General features: G+C 36.3%; 1 protein-coding gene across 1 annotated transcript in view; it reads left to right on the forward strand.

The window, feature by feature from the left end:
- Positions 1-5606: 5606 nt before the first annotated feature.
- LOC111144035 (contactin 4) overlaps positions 5607-18085 on the forward strand; it is a 704266-nt gene continuing 691787 nt past the window's right edge. The window contains exon 1 of the mRNA XM_022498106.1: positions 5607-5663. The gene's annotated coding sequence lies outside the window, so the exon portion shown is untranslated. The remainder of the gene's footprint in view (positions 5664-18085) is intronic.

Below are 18085 nucleotides of genomic sequence, written 5' to 3' on the forward strand. Positions count from 1 at the left end.
ATATGATAAACTGGGTGCTGTTCTTTGCATGGATTATCTCATTCTGCCCTCACAAAAACAATGTAAGGTAGAAACATAATTATTAGTCTCTTTTTATGCATAAGGAAACAGAACTTAAAGAAAGTGAATAAAATGAAAGCCTTTCCTCATGTTCTTGTTCAGAGGAGGCTGTTACTCTGTTGCCTCTAATGGATGCATAGTTTCTTTCCCTGCATAAAACAGGGCAAAAGTAGCTAAGAACAATGCATGTATCTTTATCCCTTTATAAGGAATGGTATTGTGTATCTACCTACCTTATTCTTCTCTTGAGTGTGCTGGCTGCATTTAAGATGAAAAGTTTTAACTAAATCACTTTCCCCCTGGTAAGAATATGGCTGCTCAACATTTTTTTTTCCAGTGGAAAGTAAGTAATTCCTAATTATAAAATCAAGAACTTCTCATTACCTATCTAAGCATCATTAGAAGTTTCCTTTTAAGAGCAGTCAAGAAAACATAGGGTAGAAACGGAATTATTTTTTTCAAAGATTTTATTTATTTGTCAGAGGGAAAGAGAGCCCAAGCAAGGGGAACAGCAGGGAAAAGCAGAGGGAGAAGTAGGCTTACCACTGAGCAAAGGAGGCTGATGTGGGACTTCCAATGACCTGAGCCAAAGGCAGACACTTAACTGACCAAGCCACCCAAGCATCCCAGATACAGAATTAATTTTTAAGTTACATGTCCCTTACTTAGTTTTTAATTTGGATCCTTTCATTCACTCAGCACATATTTAAGGAATACTTGTTTTAGACTAGATTGTACAAAGCTCTACAACTTTAAATTGAAGAATAAGACAAAACAAATACATATAGTCCTACAAGAAAAGATACGTGTTTGTGTATGGGGTGGGTGGTAAGCACACTGTGATTATTGTCATACTAGAAACCTGTTGAATGTAACAGGACAACGAGATTCATTACAATCCTGAAAAGCTATGATTGTGTAAAGAGGATTATTTCAAAAATAATACTTTGATTTTTAAAAAAAAATTGAAATATAGTTTATGTGTAATATATTAGTTTCAGGTGTATAACATAATGATTTCATAATTGTATACATTACAAAATGATCACCATAAATCCTGTTATCACAAAAAGTTATTTTTTTTAAGATTTTATTTATTTATTTGACAGACAGAGATCACAAGTAGGCAGAGAGGCAGCCAGAGAGAGAAAGGAGGAAGCAGGCTCCCTGCTGAGCAGAGAGCCCGATGCAGGGCTCAATCCCAGGACCCTGAGATCCTGACCTGAGCTGAAGGCAGAGGCTTTAACCCACTGAGCCACCCAGGCGCCCCCACAAAAAGTTATTTCGATATTATTGACTATATTCACTAAGGTGTATTTTTCATCCCCATGATTTATTTACTTCATAATTGGAAGTTTATACCTTTTAATCCCTTTAACCTATTTCACTTAATCCCCTACCCCCCTTTGGCAAACAGCAAAACCCCAATATTACCTTATACCAGTCAGAATGGTTATTATCAAAAAAGACAATAAATAATAATAAATAACAAATGTTAAAGAAAATGAGAAATTTTGGTGAGTGTGTGGAGAACAGGAAACCTTTGTGCCCTGTTAGTGTGAATGTCAATTGGCGCAGCCACTATGGAAAACAGTATAGAGTTTCCTCAAAAAAAGAAAAAAGAAAAGTGCCATATGATCCAGTATTTCCACTTCTGAATATTTCCGTGAGGAAAAAGAAAACTCTGATTTGAAAAGACTTACGTGCCCGTATGTTTATCGCAGCGTTATTTACAGTAACAAGATTCTGAACCAATCTAAGTGCCCATCAACAGATGTTTGGTTGGATAAGATGTGTGTGTGTGTATGTATGTATGTGTATACACACACACACACACACACACACACACACACACACATATATGCGCAATGGAATATTACTCAGCCATAAAGAATGAAATCTAGCCATTTGTGACAACATTAATAGACCTAAAAGGTATTATACTAAGTGAAATATGTCAGACAAAAGAAAGACAAATACCATATGACTTCATTTATATTTAGAATCTAAAACACAAAAAAAAGGCAACAAAAAGAGAAACAGACTGAACTATACGTAGAGGAGTCTATTATGTTTTTACATTTATTTTGATGATGTATGTTTGTTTGAGTGGTGTGGCTGAGTAGAGTAGTAGCTTGATTTGTCAGCAAATACTGTGAAGTTAGGGATATTTTTCTGTTTATTTTCCCAGTAACTATTTTTGGAATAAATAAATGAATATAAATATAAAATCTGTTGGTCTATAATAGTAAGAAACAGCTGAGTATGAATCATATTTATGAGCCAAGAAAATTTGTATATGTAGATTTTCTTGCAAATAATGTTGTGGGGTGATTTTTCTTGTTTCTTTATATTGCTCATCTATATGTCTTCCTCAGTTCCTTTAGGCACGTAGCTGGGACTTCATATTACCCACAGAAAGCTTCCTTTCAGTGGGCTCATTTCTTAATCAACAATCATTTAGTTGCAAATTGTAGAAATGTGCCCTAGTTCACATAAAGAGAAGGGCTGTTGAAACCATATGTCAGGCAGTAATTGCAGTCTAAGAACAGAAAACTGGGTAAAACCTGACCCTAGAGGGACTTGAAAAGGCAGGAGATATGGCTACTTGTCACCCCTTTTACTTTTAATACTTCATTTCTCATGGGGATTAGGATTCAGGATGTATGTTATCCCAACCCTAGTTTTTCCAGAATGTCTTTTTCATTCTCTGATTTCTCAACACACAAGTTTCTTTTACAGTAATTCTTCCTGTACTTGCCTTGAATTCTCAGTGGTGCAGTTTAGAATCTCTGAGAGAGAATCCTATTAGGTTTAATGTGGGTCAAGCATTCCTCCTTGTTCAATCACTGTTGCCACTTAGATTTAATTACACAGTACATAGGGCAGTCCTTTCCAGGAGCTATGGATGGGCTAAAATTTTTAAGGTGCAAATGTTGATTCAGAGACCTTCTTGGGATCAGTCCCAGATATTCCTGCTTACTTTTCCAACCCTTCCAACCTGCCTTCCATCCTTTTGGGTGTTGTTCTTTGCTCTGTGACAGTTAACAAATCAGATAAATGTATTCTTTTTTTTTTAATAATTTTTTTTTTAAGATTTTATTTATTTATTTGTCAGAGAGAGAGAGAGGGAGAGAGAGCAAGCACAGGCAGACAGAATGGCAGGCAGAGGCAGAGGGAGAAGTAGGCTCCCTGATGAGCAAGGAGCCCGATGTGGGACTCGATCCCAGGATGCTGGGATCATGACCTGAGCCGAAGGCAGCTGCTTAACCAACTGAGCCACCCAGGCGTCCCAGATAAATGTATTCTTGATGTTAACCCATCTCACAGGTAATTTCTTTTGGCCAGTGTTCCCTCTGGGAGCAATTCCAAAAATCAAAGGGATGAATTTAATGCTAAATATTTTACTTTTTAAAAAAATTTTTAAAAGATTATTTATTTACTTGAGAGAGAGAGTGTGTGCCCCCACAAGAGAGCAGGAACTCAGAGGGGCAGAGGAGAAGGAGAAGCTGACTCCCCGCTGAGCAAGGAGCCCTAACTGGGCCTCCATCCCAGGACCCCAAGATCATGACCTGAACCTAAGGCAGATTCTTAACTGACTGAATCACCCAGGCGCCCCTAATGCTAAATATTTTAGACAGTGGGAAAATATTTGGTAGGATGTATTGCTTTTCAGTGCTGACTTTACCTTTTTTTATGTATAATCCTTCTTCATGAAACTATTTATGATAAGAATCTTTCACCACTGTTATTATAATGTTACTACTGGTGTGCCATATGCCAGGTAGAAGATTGAATACCTAAATTGCATTATGTCATTTAATTTTCGGTTGTTCTTTGAGGCTGAATAATGCTGTTGTCCCCACTTTACAGGGGAAATTGAGGCTTATGTTAGTTAATGAATTGCTCAAGATTACATGGCAAGTAAATAATTGAGCCATTATCCCATCTTGAGCAGCTCTGTGTTCCAAACTTGTACTTTTAAAAAAGAGGAACATGATTATTATCTAATAAATAAAATTGAAACCTAAGTTTTCATTTCAAATCTATATCCTTCACTGCACAAGTATGATATCTACTTGCATTCTGTGAAGAATATTTTTTGTACACATATATATATATGTGTGTGTGTCAAGTTTTAGTAATACTTGAAAAGAAAGAATGAACCCTTGGTCATAGCTGTGGTTTTTGTTTTTCCTGGTTTATTATTGTTTTTTAGCAGTTGTTAATGATGTGTAAGCTAGAGTTGCAAGAGATGCCAATAATTATACATAGAACTTTGCATTCTTATCCATGGCTATCCCTAATGTAACAAAAAGTTAGACTTTGAGGTACATACTGAACTTTTGTAGCCAACTCACATGCATAGAGCCTGTGACTGACCACAGTAACATAAAACAAATGGTGATTTATTTGTGATTCATTATTAACTTATTAAATTTTTGTCTATTCCATAAGAAATGTTTCATTTGTCATAATCATATGTGGCACTTTATTTGGGGGGAATATATAAGGAAAGACATTAAAAAAAGATAAATTACATTTCTGGATATATTAACAATATAAAGAAGACCTATTTGGTCCTTACCTTCTGGACATTATTGATATTAACTTGAAAGTAAAGGTAGTTAGGGCTTAAAAATGGATGAATTATTATGATACCCAGCAGGGGCCATTATAAACTTAATAAGTGATAATGTATTTATGGCTAATCAGGAAAATACAATATTTCTATCCTAATAAATTATACTATATTTAAATGTAAATTAGATTAGATTTGTGTAAAGATATTTCTGAGTGACCAATCTATATTGATCTACATAAAATATTTTAAATTATAAACAATTATAAGACAGTTATTTTGTTCAGAAGTAAAGTTATCTACAATAGAAACTTGGTTACAAGATATATACATATACATAAACATGAAGGTATGAATATATGCATTTAATTTCTGTAGTATTATATATATATTTTTTTCCTTAGGGGGAAACAGTATTGCTTCAGGGGAAATTACTCTCAGGCACAGAATTATTTTGCAATTAAAGTTTAACTTGTTGGCTTTAAGAGAAGATATAATACCATATTTATGGCAAGAGTGTTTTGTTTTTGTTATTGTTAGTCTCATTTTCCATATTCATATGTCTGGCAAAAACCACCAGATATTTTTTAGTTCATTGTTCACCTTTTCATTATTTTATAAGCTTTTATAATATAGTTTCTTTAGAAATTGTCTTTTTTATTGAATCTGAATATCACAAAATATTACAGTCTCCTAGAGCCATTATTCTAACAAAGAAAGGCTTGAGTGGTGAATAGACTTGTCAAAAGTCACACAGCTAGTGGGAGACAAAGCAGAGAAAGGAACCTAGCATCCTGGCTCCTAATCTGGGCAATTCTATCAAGCTGGAAATTCATACTGACCATATTTAATTTTCTTTTCCTCCTAATTTAATTTTAGAAAGCCAATAGTAAAGTATCAGCTTCCCATAGCTTATTTATACTTGAAAATTATATTTATTTGTATATTTTTAATTTTATTCTAGGGATCTTTGATATAAAATACCTCCAACAGTATGTGGTCCGAAGAACTGCCCTAAAAGGTAAGCGTCCCACAAGGGAAGATTGTCTTTATTTCACTTTACCTTTGGTTAGCATCCTTAGTTTTTATGGAAACAGTGAGATCTATTGCTTACAGACTGATGCTATGAGATCATTTTTAGTGTTTTTCTGAAGGTTGAAGTTAATGAAGATAGTGAAATCAAGTAAATTAGGACTTGACAATAGGAAATTGAGACCTTTCCCAAGTCTCTCTAGAGAAGATACTTGTGGTAGCTGTTCTGTGGCTCAGATTAATTTGATAATTGAAGAACTTTTGAATTTGGCATCATGGAAAGAGTATTGGGAATGAAGTAAAAGTTGTCGCACTTTTACCAAGTGATTTTATAGGAAAAGACATTTTATCAGTCAAATCAACACAAATATTGTGTTACTAGATCCTACATATATTCAGGTCTTAAAATTGAAGCCTTTTAGGGTTAAAACACAAGCAGTATTACTCATGATCTATGATATATGCAAATTTTTTCCTTCATAAAATATTCAGATCCAATAAAGTGAAATACCTGTTTTTATTTCCTAAGGCTGCTATCACAGTACCATGAACTGGGTGACTGAAAACAACAGCAGTTTATTTTTGTCATAGTTCTGTAGTTTAGAAGTCTGAAATGGAAGTGAAGTCACAGTCCTACTCTCTGAAGGCTCTAAGGAGGAATCCATCCTTGAGTCTTCTAGTTTCTGGTAGTTGGCAACAGTATGTGGTCTTTGTTGGCATGGAATGGCTTCATTCAGATCCCTCTTCCTTCACATAGATTTCTTCCCTGTGCACCTCTGTCCAAACTTGTATTTGTAATAAGGACACCAGACATTGGATTCAGGGCCCAATCTAATCCAATGCAATCTTGGGATGGTGGTGGAGGAGATCTCATTCCATTGATACACATAAAATAAGGTGCCAACTCATTTTAAAAGTTGTAATAATTATGTCTGATGGACAACATATCTCCCAAGCAAGATAAAATTTAAAACTTCTGTTATTCAGTACAGGATTGATGACGTTGGGTAAGTATCAGCACACAATTTTGGCTCTCAGGGGAAGATTATTTTTAACACCCTTAATTATAAAAAAAAAATTAGGAAAAAAATTTATTTCACTTGATTCCTTAGTTGTTTTGCATAAGCCAAGATCGAGTAATATATTTTTTACAAATTAAGTATTGCTCTATAACAGGCTGCTCTCAGATTCATTGCCTAGAAATAGTACATATTAATTATTTCTCATTGAATCTATTACATAAACTATTTGGGTCATCTGATGTGGAACCCATTCTTGACTGGGTGTGTTAGTGTATATAGGGTCACCCAGGCACCTCACACCACATTTTTTTATCCATTCATCCATCAGTGGCTACTTGTGTTATTTGCCTATCTTGACTAATGTAAATAATGCTGCAGTCAACATAAGAGTGCATATATCTTCCCACATTAGTATCTCTTTTTTAAAATAAATACCCAGAAGTGAAATTACTGGATCTTATGGTAGTTTTTTAATTTTTTGAGAAACCTCTACACTGTTTTTCACAGTGACTACACCAATTTACACTCCCATCACCAGTGCATGAGACTTCCCTTTTCTCTACATCCTTGTCAATGCTTTCTATTTTTTGTCTTTTTGATTTTTAACCCTTCTGAGAAGTGTGAAGTGGTACCTCATTGTGGTTTTGATGTGCATTTCCCTGATGACAAGTGATGCTGAAGCACCTTTTCATGAGCTTGTTGGCCATCTGTAAGTGCTCTTTGGGAAAAAATGTCTATTCACATCCTCTGCCTGTATTTTAACTGAGTTATTTTTTATACATGATATTATATAAGATTTTTATGTTTTAGAAATTAGCTCTTGTCAGATGTATGATATACAAATGTAAGTTACTTTCTTATTTTCATAGTTGTTTCTTTCACTGACTGAAGTTTTTAGTTTGATGTAGTCCCAGTTGTTTATTTTTGATTGTGTTACTGTTGCTTCTGGAGTAAGATTCAAAAGGATGTTGCTAAGAACAATGTCAAGGAGATTACCACCTGTGTTTTATTCTAGGAATTCTATGGTTTCTGGTCTTAAATTCAAGTCTCTAATCCATTTGAGTTAATTTTTGTATTTGATGGAGGATAGTACTTTAGTTTCACTCTTTTGTATGTGGTTGCTCGGTCTTCACAACACTATTTATTAGAAAGACTCTCCTTCCTTGCCTCCTTTGTCATAGATTGACCATATATGCATGGGGGCTTATTTCTGGGCCCTCTTTTCTGTTCTACTGATCTGTTTTTATGCCAATGCCAAAGTGTCTTGATTACTGTAACTTTGAAGTACTGTAAGAAATGAGGGAGTGTGATGCCTCCAGCTTTGTTCTTTTTTTCCCTCTTGAGAGCTTCGGCTATTTAGGACCTTCTGTGATTCCATACAATTTTTAATCATTTTTGTTCTATTTCTGAGAAAAATACCATTGGAATTTTGATAAGAATTGCACTGAATATGTAGATTTCTCCAGGAGGGATAGACATTTTAAGAATATTAATTCTTCTTGTTTTCAGTATATAAGTCCTTCTTCTCTGTGATTATTTCTAGGCATTTTACTATTTTTTGGCATTTTATTCTTTTTGATGCAGTTGCAAAGGGGACTATTAACTTCTCTTTGATAGTTCATTGTTAGTGTATAAAAGTGCAATAAACTTTTTTAATACTGATTTTGTATCTTGCAACCTTGCTAAATTCATTTATTAGTTCTCACAATTTTTTGGTGGACTCTTTATGGTTTTCTGCATATAAAATCATGTCATCTGTAAATAGTGATAATTTCATGTCTTCCTTTCCAATTAAATGTCTTTCATTTCTTTTTCTTGTCTAATTGTTCTGGCTAGGACTTCCAATACTATGCTGGAGTTCAGTAGTAAGAGTTTGCATTCATGTCTTGATTCTACTCTTAAGGGCAAAGTTCTCAGCTTTTTGTCACGGAGTATGATTTCAACACCTTAAACTTAAAAACAGTGGAATTGCAACACAAAAGATGTCATTATATGCTCCATTCTTTTCATGGATAATTACTGACAACTGAATACGATGATGTAGAAAAGAAGTATCATCACTGGCTTAGTAGGGTCTATAATAAGAAAGTATGCTAATCAAACAAGCAGTTACTGTACCATGTGATTTTCATGTTGTCCACATTGATACTGGCCCTGGAGGAAAACTTAACCCAGAGAAGAAAAACCACAGAAGCCTTCCTCAAACATTAAATTTTTAGTTAGCTGCATAGAGTTGAAGAAAGATGTGAGAAGGGTACAGGTTGAAGAAAACAATATATTTCTGAAAGAAGGAATAGAATGAAGAAAAGCAAGAGGAAAAAAATAGCATATTTAAAAAAATTTTTTTTTTTAAAATTCAAGGTGAGGGACACCTGGGTGGCTCAGTCAGTTAAACACCTGCCTTCAGCTCCAGTCATGATCCCGGAGTCCTAAGATCAAGTCCTGCATCAGGCTCCCTGCTCAGCGGGGAACCTGCTTCTCCCTCTCCTCCTGCTGCTCCCCCTGCTCATGATCTTCTCTGTCAAAGAAATAAATTAAAAATATCTATAAAAAGAGATGTGGCATATATGTTTATATATGTATATATGTATACACACAGACACAAACAATTGTAATTCTACACAGGTATAAAAAAGAATGAAATTTTGCCATTTGTGGCATCATGTATGGACCTAGAGGGTATTATTCTAAGTGAAGTAAGTCAGAAAAAGAAAGACAAATACTGCATGATTTCGCTTATAGCTGGAATAAAAAACAAACAAACAAAAAAACGAACAAACCCAAACCAAACTCATATATACAGAGAATAAGTTGGTTGCCAGAAGGAAGGGAGGCTTGAGGGAAGGCCAGCTAGGTAAAAAAGATCAAGAATTACAAGTTTCCAGTTATAGGAGCATCTGGGTGGCTCTGTTGAACGTCTGACTCTTGGTTTCGGTTCAGGTCATGATCTCAGGGTCTTGAGATTAAGCCCTGCGGGCCCCCCCCCCCCCACCTCAGGCCCATACTCAGTGGGGAGTCTGCTAGAGATTCTCACCCTCTTTCTCTACCCCTCCCATGCTCACTCATGTACATATGTATATACATATATATATACATATATATATTATTTATATATATAAATATATATATACACACCAACCTTCCAGTTATAAAATAACCTAGACATGGGGATTTAATATGCAGCTTGGGGACTGTCATCAATAATATAGAATTGCGGGGCACCTGGGTGGCTCAGTGGGTTAAGCCTCTGCCTTCAGCTCAGGTCATGATCTCAGGGTCCTGGGATGGAGCCCCACCTCATGCTCTCTGCTCAGCGGTGAGCCTGCTTCCCTCTCTCTCTGCGTGCCTCTCTGCCTACTTGTGATCTCTCTCTCTCTGTCAAATGAATAAAAAAAAAATATATAGAATTGCAAATTTGAATAGGAAAGTAAATCTTAGAAGTTGTCATCACAAACAAAATGTAACATTGGTGAGAGATGGTAAATAGACTCAATGTGGTGAACATTTTGCAATGTACACAAATGTTGAATCATTACATTGTACACCTGAAACTAATAAAATTTATCTCATTTGTACATCAATAAACAAAAAAAAGTTGTTGGACCTTTCCAAAATTAAGACTGAAAGGCAGGAGGAAGTCAGGTCCTTTTAAATTGTAACAATCCCTTTTAGGTTGTCTTTAAGGAAGGCCCTGGCACTACCTCCAGGTGCCCTAGCCTTTTGTCATCCACCACAGGTTGTAAAAGTGGTAGCCTATGGATAAGAACAGCTTCAAAACAGAGTTATGTTGGTTCACACATTTGTTTGTTATTTTTTACCTTTTAATTGCAAAAAGATAAAGTTTTAATTGTTGCCAACCCTTGAAAATACAGTTTCAGATATAATGATGATTTCCAGATTCTCTCAGAAGAAATCAGAATACCTTCCTATCTCAGTCTTGCACTCCTAGATGACAGGAGGGCTTTCCTGGGCAGCCGCTGCCTCCTCCTTTCCTCTCCAGTTTATCATGCCACTTCATTTGCTACCTATTTGGCCCTGACAGACCCTTGAGTTCAGTATCCTCAGCTGCGCAAAGACTTCTGGATTGATGAAATGTGGAAGCTTTGCTCAGCTTCTGAGAGTTTGTCTCTGGTGAACCAAAGATCATAGGTTCAGTGGCTGAATGGGCCATTTAGTTGTTCCTGTCATATATCTATCAACTAAGTGAAAATAATTTTGGCTCTATGTTCAGAGTCCTGTGCTTTAATTTCCTGCTCTGATGTTGGAGCTGGTAAAGTAACTTCTCTTAGACTCACTTTTTCCATCAGCAAAATGGAGACTGGGCTTACATCATGTAAATTTGTTTTGTTAACACTACAATATTCAATCTAATGTACACACAGAGGAAAAAATGGAAGAAAATAATTACATTCTTTTTCTCTGGATTGGTAGAAGTAATTTTCTTCTTTTGTTAAATATTAGTCAATTAAAACTGGGAAAATTAAGTACTGGTACATGCTGCAACATGGAGGAAATGTAAAAATAGTATAAGAAGCCAGACATAAAAGACCACATATATGATTGCATTTATATGAAATGTCCAGAATAGGCAAAACTATTGATATAAAAAGTGTAAAGTTGTTTCCAGGAACCAAGGACAGAGGGGACTGCTAATAAGCACAGGGTTTCTTTCTTTCTTTCTTCTTTCTTTCTTTCTTTTCTTTCTTTCTTTCTTTCTTTCTTTCTCTCTTTCTCTCTTTCCTTTTTTTAAGATTTTCATTTATTTATTTGACAGACAGAGATCACAAGTAGGCAGAGAGGCAGGCAGAGAGAGGTGGGGAAGTAGGCTCCCTGCTGAGCAGAGAGCCCAATGCTGGGCTGGATCCCAGGACCCTAAGATCATGACCTGAGTCGAAGGCAGAAGCTTTAACCCACTGAGCCACCTAGGAGCCCCAAGCACAGGGTTTCTTTTTTGGAATGATAACTATGTTCTCAAATTAGATAGTGGTGATTATTGTATGACCTTGTGAATATACTAAAAATCACTGAATTGTATAGTGAATGGTGAATTTAAATGTGAAGTATATCTCAATATAGTAATAGATTATGAAATGCATGTTTTAAGAAGACAAAATTTCTCCTTCAGATAAGGTGACTAGGGGATGTAACAAAATAAAGAGACTCCTTAGGTTGTCATTCAAATCAGTACATACTGTCTTTCTAAAATCCTGACGTGTCCTCCCAGGCCAAAGACCAAGTCAGGTTTCTAATTGTAAGGATTAATGGTTTAATACAAAAGTTATAAGTGATGGAGGCAGAGAGAGATGGGTAAACATTTGAATTTTTCTCAATTTTTATCTCTGTAAGCCTCAGATTCCTCAGACTATAAAGTAAGGGTCCTAATAGTCACTTTGTTGCATTTGCAAGAGTTACAAAGAGTATGTCAAGTACTGATCCTAGTGTCAGTTATAAGACAGGCCCTCTATAATTCATACTTTTTAAATGAATGTTACTTGGCTGTAAATTTTAGGCTGTAACATTATATTATGGGCAGCCTGACTGTCCCAAGATTGGTTTTTCCTATGCTAGCTTCTTGGCCAGAAAGAAAATAATGGTTAGAATTTTCACTATCACTTAATGAATTTAATCAGCCCCTGAGGGACTTCTGATATAGCAGGGAAATATTTAACAGAGAAACATGATTTTTATTCTTCCTTTGTTTCTCTTGATAGTTGACAGAGCCTTCCCTAGCAGAGGTAACATTACCTATGCTGAGAGAAGAGTATTAACATACCATGAGGGTAATGTTAAAATGAAAAGAACACATCCCTGTGGCCTTACATTAAAATGTTTCTGTGCACATGTGGTTCTTAATGCAATTTAAATTGCTGTCAAGAAAATAAACCACTGGGGCGCCTGGGTGGCTCAGTGGGTTGAGCCGCTGCCTTCGGCTCGGGTCATGATCCCAGGTCCTGGGTTCGAGCCCCACATCGGGCTTTCTGCTCAGCGGGGAGCCTGCTTCCTCCTCTCTCTCTGCCTGCCTCTCTGCCTACTTGTGATCTCTGTCTGTCAAATAAATAAATAAAATCTTTAAAAAAAAAAAAAAAAAAAAAAAAAGAAAAGCAAACCTGGAGGGATCCCTTCTGAACTTCAAGTTCTATTACAAAGCTTTAGTAATCAAAACATATGGTACTGGAATATCTGTGTTTATAGGTGGGCATTGGTCTGCATTAGCCAAGTCTACCATGTTTTTAAAACTGGCAGTTTCTAAAATCAGCTTTCTACTCTGTAAGAAAAGATGCTAAATTACATTTTCCACAAGGATCCTATGACTCTGTGAAACACCTCACTACATGAACTAATGGGAAGACAAATCAGACTGAATATCAGGTCTCCTGTCTTGTTTTCTATTTTGATATTAACCAAATGTGTGATGTTACAGAAATCATTAAACTTTGTTGTTTTCCCGTCAATAAGGTAAAAGGCTGGAATTCAGGGACTTGGGTAAATGGATTCTCTTCTCAGCTAAGCATGTTTAGAAGGGACATGTTTTTAGGAAAGACCGTACTTCATTCCCACTAGTCTGATATTTAGTTGTGTGATTATCTCTAGCTCAATTATTTTTAACATAAGTTACTGAAAAACTATGTCTTAACCGAATTTAGTTTGTGGTGTTTTATAAGTAACTGTTTAAAGAACCATCAATCTGTAGGTTAAATCTATGGATTGAATGAAATTAGTTCAGTTTTACAGGGGTCTCAAAAGTAACACTAAATTAAGCATTTGTTGATCATTATAGTATACTTTTTTAAGAGAGGTTCCAGAGTAAGCCTGGGTTATTTCTTTCATCATATGAAAAAAAAAAAAAAAGAAAAGAAAATGGAGTACATTTTTATCTTGCCATGTTTAAATTAAGACATATGGTAGCTTGTCAAAATTGCAAAACAAAGTCCTTTGTCTATTTAGTACAGAATCACCCTTCTAATTACACATGTAGTGAAGGAATGTAAACTTCAGAGATCACGTAAAATACCCATTGGAGTCTCCTCTTTAAAAGTGGTCCCAAAACCATAGACTTCAGGATTTGAGCATCACAAAGATACGCTAAAATATATTAGCCAAAAGCCAATGAGTTGCTGTCAGTTTCCTTTTAGCCACAAATATTGTAAGGAAAAAATAAAGATCTACTTATCTGAAGATTATGCAGGAAAATTTATTAAAAATACAGGCTTGCAAGGACTGATAGACTGTCTGCAGACTGTTAGCATTGCTCTAATTTCACAAACCCTTGGACTGGGATAATATTACCTAGAGGAGTCATCCAAACACGAAGTGGCATAAGATTTCAGATGTAGTGCTGATGGCCCAATATAATGCACCAAGTACATTGAAACAAACAACCGGAAACAAGCTAGAGAAATTGGAGAAGCTTAAACTTGGGGAACTGTGCAGAGAAACTGGAAAGAAACACAGTCAACTTTATCTGTACAGGATGAAATATCACACAACAGGAGGATGTTAACATATCTCTGGTGAGCCTGTTGGGGACAAGACATGGACAAATTACCGAAATCCAGCCTTCCCATTAAAATCTGTTTTGAAGTGAGACAGACATTTGTCTCAAAGGTCAAGGACTGAATGTGCCTTAGATAAGTGGCTGTGGTTATTTTACCTTTTAATCCACCTTTTTGAAGTAAAAGATTAGAGGTAAGATTTTTACCTTGCCGGAAGAATGAAGCTTTGAAAGGAGAGCCATAATTACAGCTATCTTCAAAGTAAGTGGATGCCAAGTCTTAGGGAAGTGTGGGATTAACCTTGTTGATAATGACAGAACCCAAGGTATCCACAGCAGTGTTCTTAAGGACTTGAAAACCAAGGATTTGGAGAGCAGGTGGTTGGACACAGCTGCTGAATAATCCTCTTAACCTCATCTGTACTTCACAGGGTGAAAAATAGCAGGAAAATAAAAATCTCCACCAAGTGGTTGATAGCAATGAAATAAAAGGAGCATCTTAGGTATACAAGGGCAAATTTGTCCTAGTGCTGATAATCCTAACCAAAAGAAGTGGTTGCGGTAGAGAGGTTTGTACTACAGTAAAATAAAGACATAATAAGTATGCCTAAATAAAGCATAAAATGGAAAAGGATGCTGTGGGTGGTGATTTCTTCGAGGCACTTCTAAAGCATAAACCCCTCAATATTTTGTCCTTAATTTTTTTGTTCATGAAATAGCTAGAAATGAACAGCTCTTAGTCAGTGTTTAATTGATACTTATAAATTGAATTTAATCAGAAACTATCTATGTCTCTTCAAAAAAAAAAAAACAAAAAACAAAAAACAAAACAAAACCTATGTCTTACCATCCAACAAAAATTTAAGCAAGACAGATGTAACAGAGAAAAATGGGAAGCAAATGGCAGGCAAATGGCACCAGACTTTATAGAAGAGAGAAAACTTGAATACACCAAGCCACTGGTATTCCTGGAATATTGTGTATTCCTAGAATATTGTAGCAAAGCTTAACTAGTCCTGATTAGTATCTCCTTTCCCCCAAATCATGATATAGTCTGAAAAGAAATGGCCTAACACACTTGCACTTCTGTGCAATATATATGGTCCCATGTCTTAGTAATGCTTTTTTTTTTAAAGTTCCTCTATTGAGCTTACCTCAAACATGTTGACAGCCAAAGCTCAAGTTGTCTTTATTACATACAGATCCATATAGTTTAACTCTTGCCATAAATGTGAGATCATTTAGTGACCAAACTGGAAAAAGTAAACTCATATAAGGCAGTAAGTAAAAAGAGCCCCAGGTAACATCGAGGCCAGATATCTCATTTTGTGGTTAAGGAAATTTAGGCTCAGAAGTATTTAATGACTTGTCCAGAATTACATGCTCACACAAAGCAGAATTCTTGAGTTCAGAGTTGTGTTTTTTTCCCACAATGCTGGGAAATCTTCCTCTTGTGGATGGTGAGAATTTACTTCTCCACAAGGACAGACAATGGTTTTCCCTTAACTGAATGACATTGAGTTTTACTCAACAGAAACGGAAGAGCTTACATGCATAACAGCTTACGTATTTTGAGTACTTATGATGAGCCAGGCACTTTTCTATTTCTTATAAACACATGTTCTTTTTTGACACTCAGAATTTTATCTACAGGGAGATTTTAACATTTTATTTATTTATTTGATTAAAAAAAAAAATCTGAAGTTGAGTGGTTAAATAAGTTTCCCAAGATCTCATAGTAAATCTGTGGCAGAGTTCCATCTTGATTCTGGGGCCAGGATTCATAATCACTGTTCTTATTCTTACAGGTGGGCAGAAACGAATGTTAAACCTTAAGTGCCAGTTAAGGGATTATGCACCTGGGGTTCTCGAAATGCGCCCACGAGCGTGATGCAGGAGCAGCTAGTTGCATCCAAACTCTTTTACCTTTCACAAGGTGGCAAAGTACTAATGGGGACTTTGTGTATGAAAATCTGATATTAGCAAGAGACAGTTGTGCTGAGCTGCTTTCGGCTGGTGCTGCAGAAAAATCACACTTGGCTGTAAAGAAGCTGTTGATTGCTTACACAGGTTTCTGTGGCATGCCAGTTCTTCTTGCCAGCCTGCTCTTCCTTATCAAAGAGCCAGTAGTTCCAAGTGAGGTGAGAATCCCACTTCACAAGCAGACAGAAGCCATTTGGGGAAAATACAAATTAAAAGGCTCCAAGATAGAAATAGAAGCATTAGCAGCAGGAAGTATCTTGGGGATACATTGTGTCAGATTACATAGGGGAGTTGGGAGAATAAGTGAGTCACAGCCTCCCAGTAGATAAACCCTGCTGTGTCAGTAGTTGGGCAGCCTCAGAAGCTGTATTTGCTATTTAAAGGTGCCAGCACTGCTTGAAATGCCCCCAAGCTCGCATCTGCTTAGTAACATCATTGAATTATGCACAGTTTGCCTGTTTTTCAGTAGCTTTAGCATTTGTCCTAACTTCTGACCTGTGAGTCAAAGCACTGTGATGGAATTTTATCAACGTTTAAGGGTAGGAATACAGAAATGTAGAATTACTAATGTTTTGCCTTACTCTCCACCCAGCAATTCAGTCAATGAGCTAAAAGTAAAATGTTGATGTCAAAGAGTTTTAGTCTTTAAAAATAGCACCAATATGGTGTCATGGGGTACATTTGATCAGTGTCTTGGCCCAAGAAATCTCAGTTGTGAGATGCAGAAACTAAACCAAGCAAAAAAGTTTACTGGAAGAATGCAAGGAATCTCACAATACCTCCAACTAGGAGGTACAGCTGTGCTGATACCAGGACTGACAAGTCAAGGTGCAAAGGTGTTCCCTTTCTGTCATTTTAGGACCAGGAGGTCTCTCAGTGCATGTGTTCTTTCTTTCATCCCCCACCGTTCTCTCTTTTTCTCTCTCTGTAATGCTGTTTTCTTTTCTTTTTGCAGATACTTCTTTCTGTCTCAGTTTGTAGTCAGGTAAACTTGGTCATCCTAGTTCTGAATTACATAACCCTCTGGCTCACTTGTTTAGGTCTAGTTTAATCACCGTCTCCAAATCAGAAATTTCACAGAAAGACCTCTCCCTCTTCAGTCACTTTGTGGTGCAAGGAAACATCAAAGCTTCCTTTTGGGCTTGTCTTTGGGAATTGGGTACTCCTGAGAAGAGAGTACCTAGAGAGAAAGGTCGCTAGGCTGCGGAGACTCTACCTAAAACTTTCTTTTATTCAGCAAATTGTTGGGAATGTTCCATTCTGATCTAGCTTAAAGTATCAGAAGAGCAGGCCTTATCCCTGGTTAATGTGTAATATGAACACTTATCAGCAAAGGAGATACGTCCTTCTTGCCTTCTAGAACTGCCCTCTGTGATTGCTAGCGTGCTTTTTGCCCTGTTTCATTAATTATTTCTTCACTGCTCATCCTGAATCAAAGGAAATTTAATACAAGGCTCAGGGATTCCATTTCCTATTATTTATACCATTTCCAGCTATTGGAGAGAAGAGAGATAAGGTGGTACCAGCTCTGGTCTAAAAGTTACTACAGGCAAAGTGCTTCACAGTTAACAAAAAAATGGGGGAGGATGTAGATACTGTTTTTTGGCTGTGATGTTGTGTATGCGTGGGATTTATAGCTCTTAACTAAGTCAGCAGAATAAATTTTAACAAGAGACATTTGAATATAGTTGCAGACTTGCATATTTAGTGGAAATTCCAAGACTGTCAAGACAATCAGATTTATGCATAGTGCCTATTTATTATTACAACTTGGTAGCTAGACCAGTATTTCTCAAACTTGAATGTGCCTACAGATCACTTAGGAATCAGGTTAAAAATACAAATTGTGCTCCAGTAAGCCTGGGTGGGGCCTGAGAGTTTGCTTTTCTTTTCTTTTCTTTTTTTTTTTTTTTT

Source organism: Enhydra lutris, unplaced genomic scaffold (genome assembly GCF_002288905.1).
Source record: "Enhydra lutris kenyoni isolate GAN:26980312 unplaced genomic scaffold, ASM228890v2 scaffoldscaffold10, whole genome shotgun sequence".
In the NCBI taxonomy this organism is placed as follows: domain Eukaryota; kingdom Metazoa; phylum Chordata; class Mammalia; order Carnivora; family Mustelidae; genus Enhydra; species Enhydra lutris.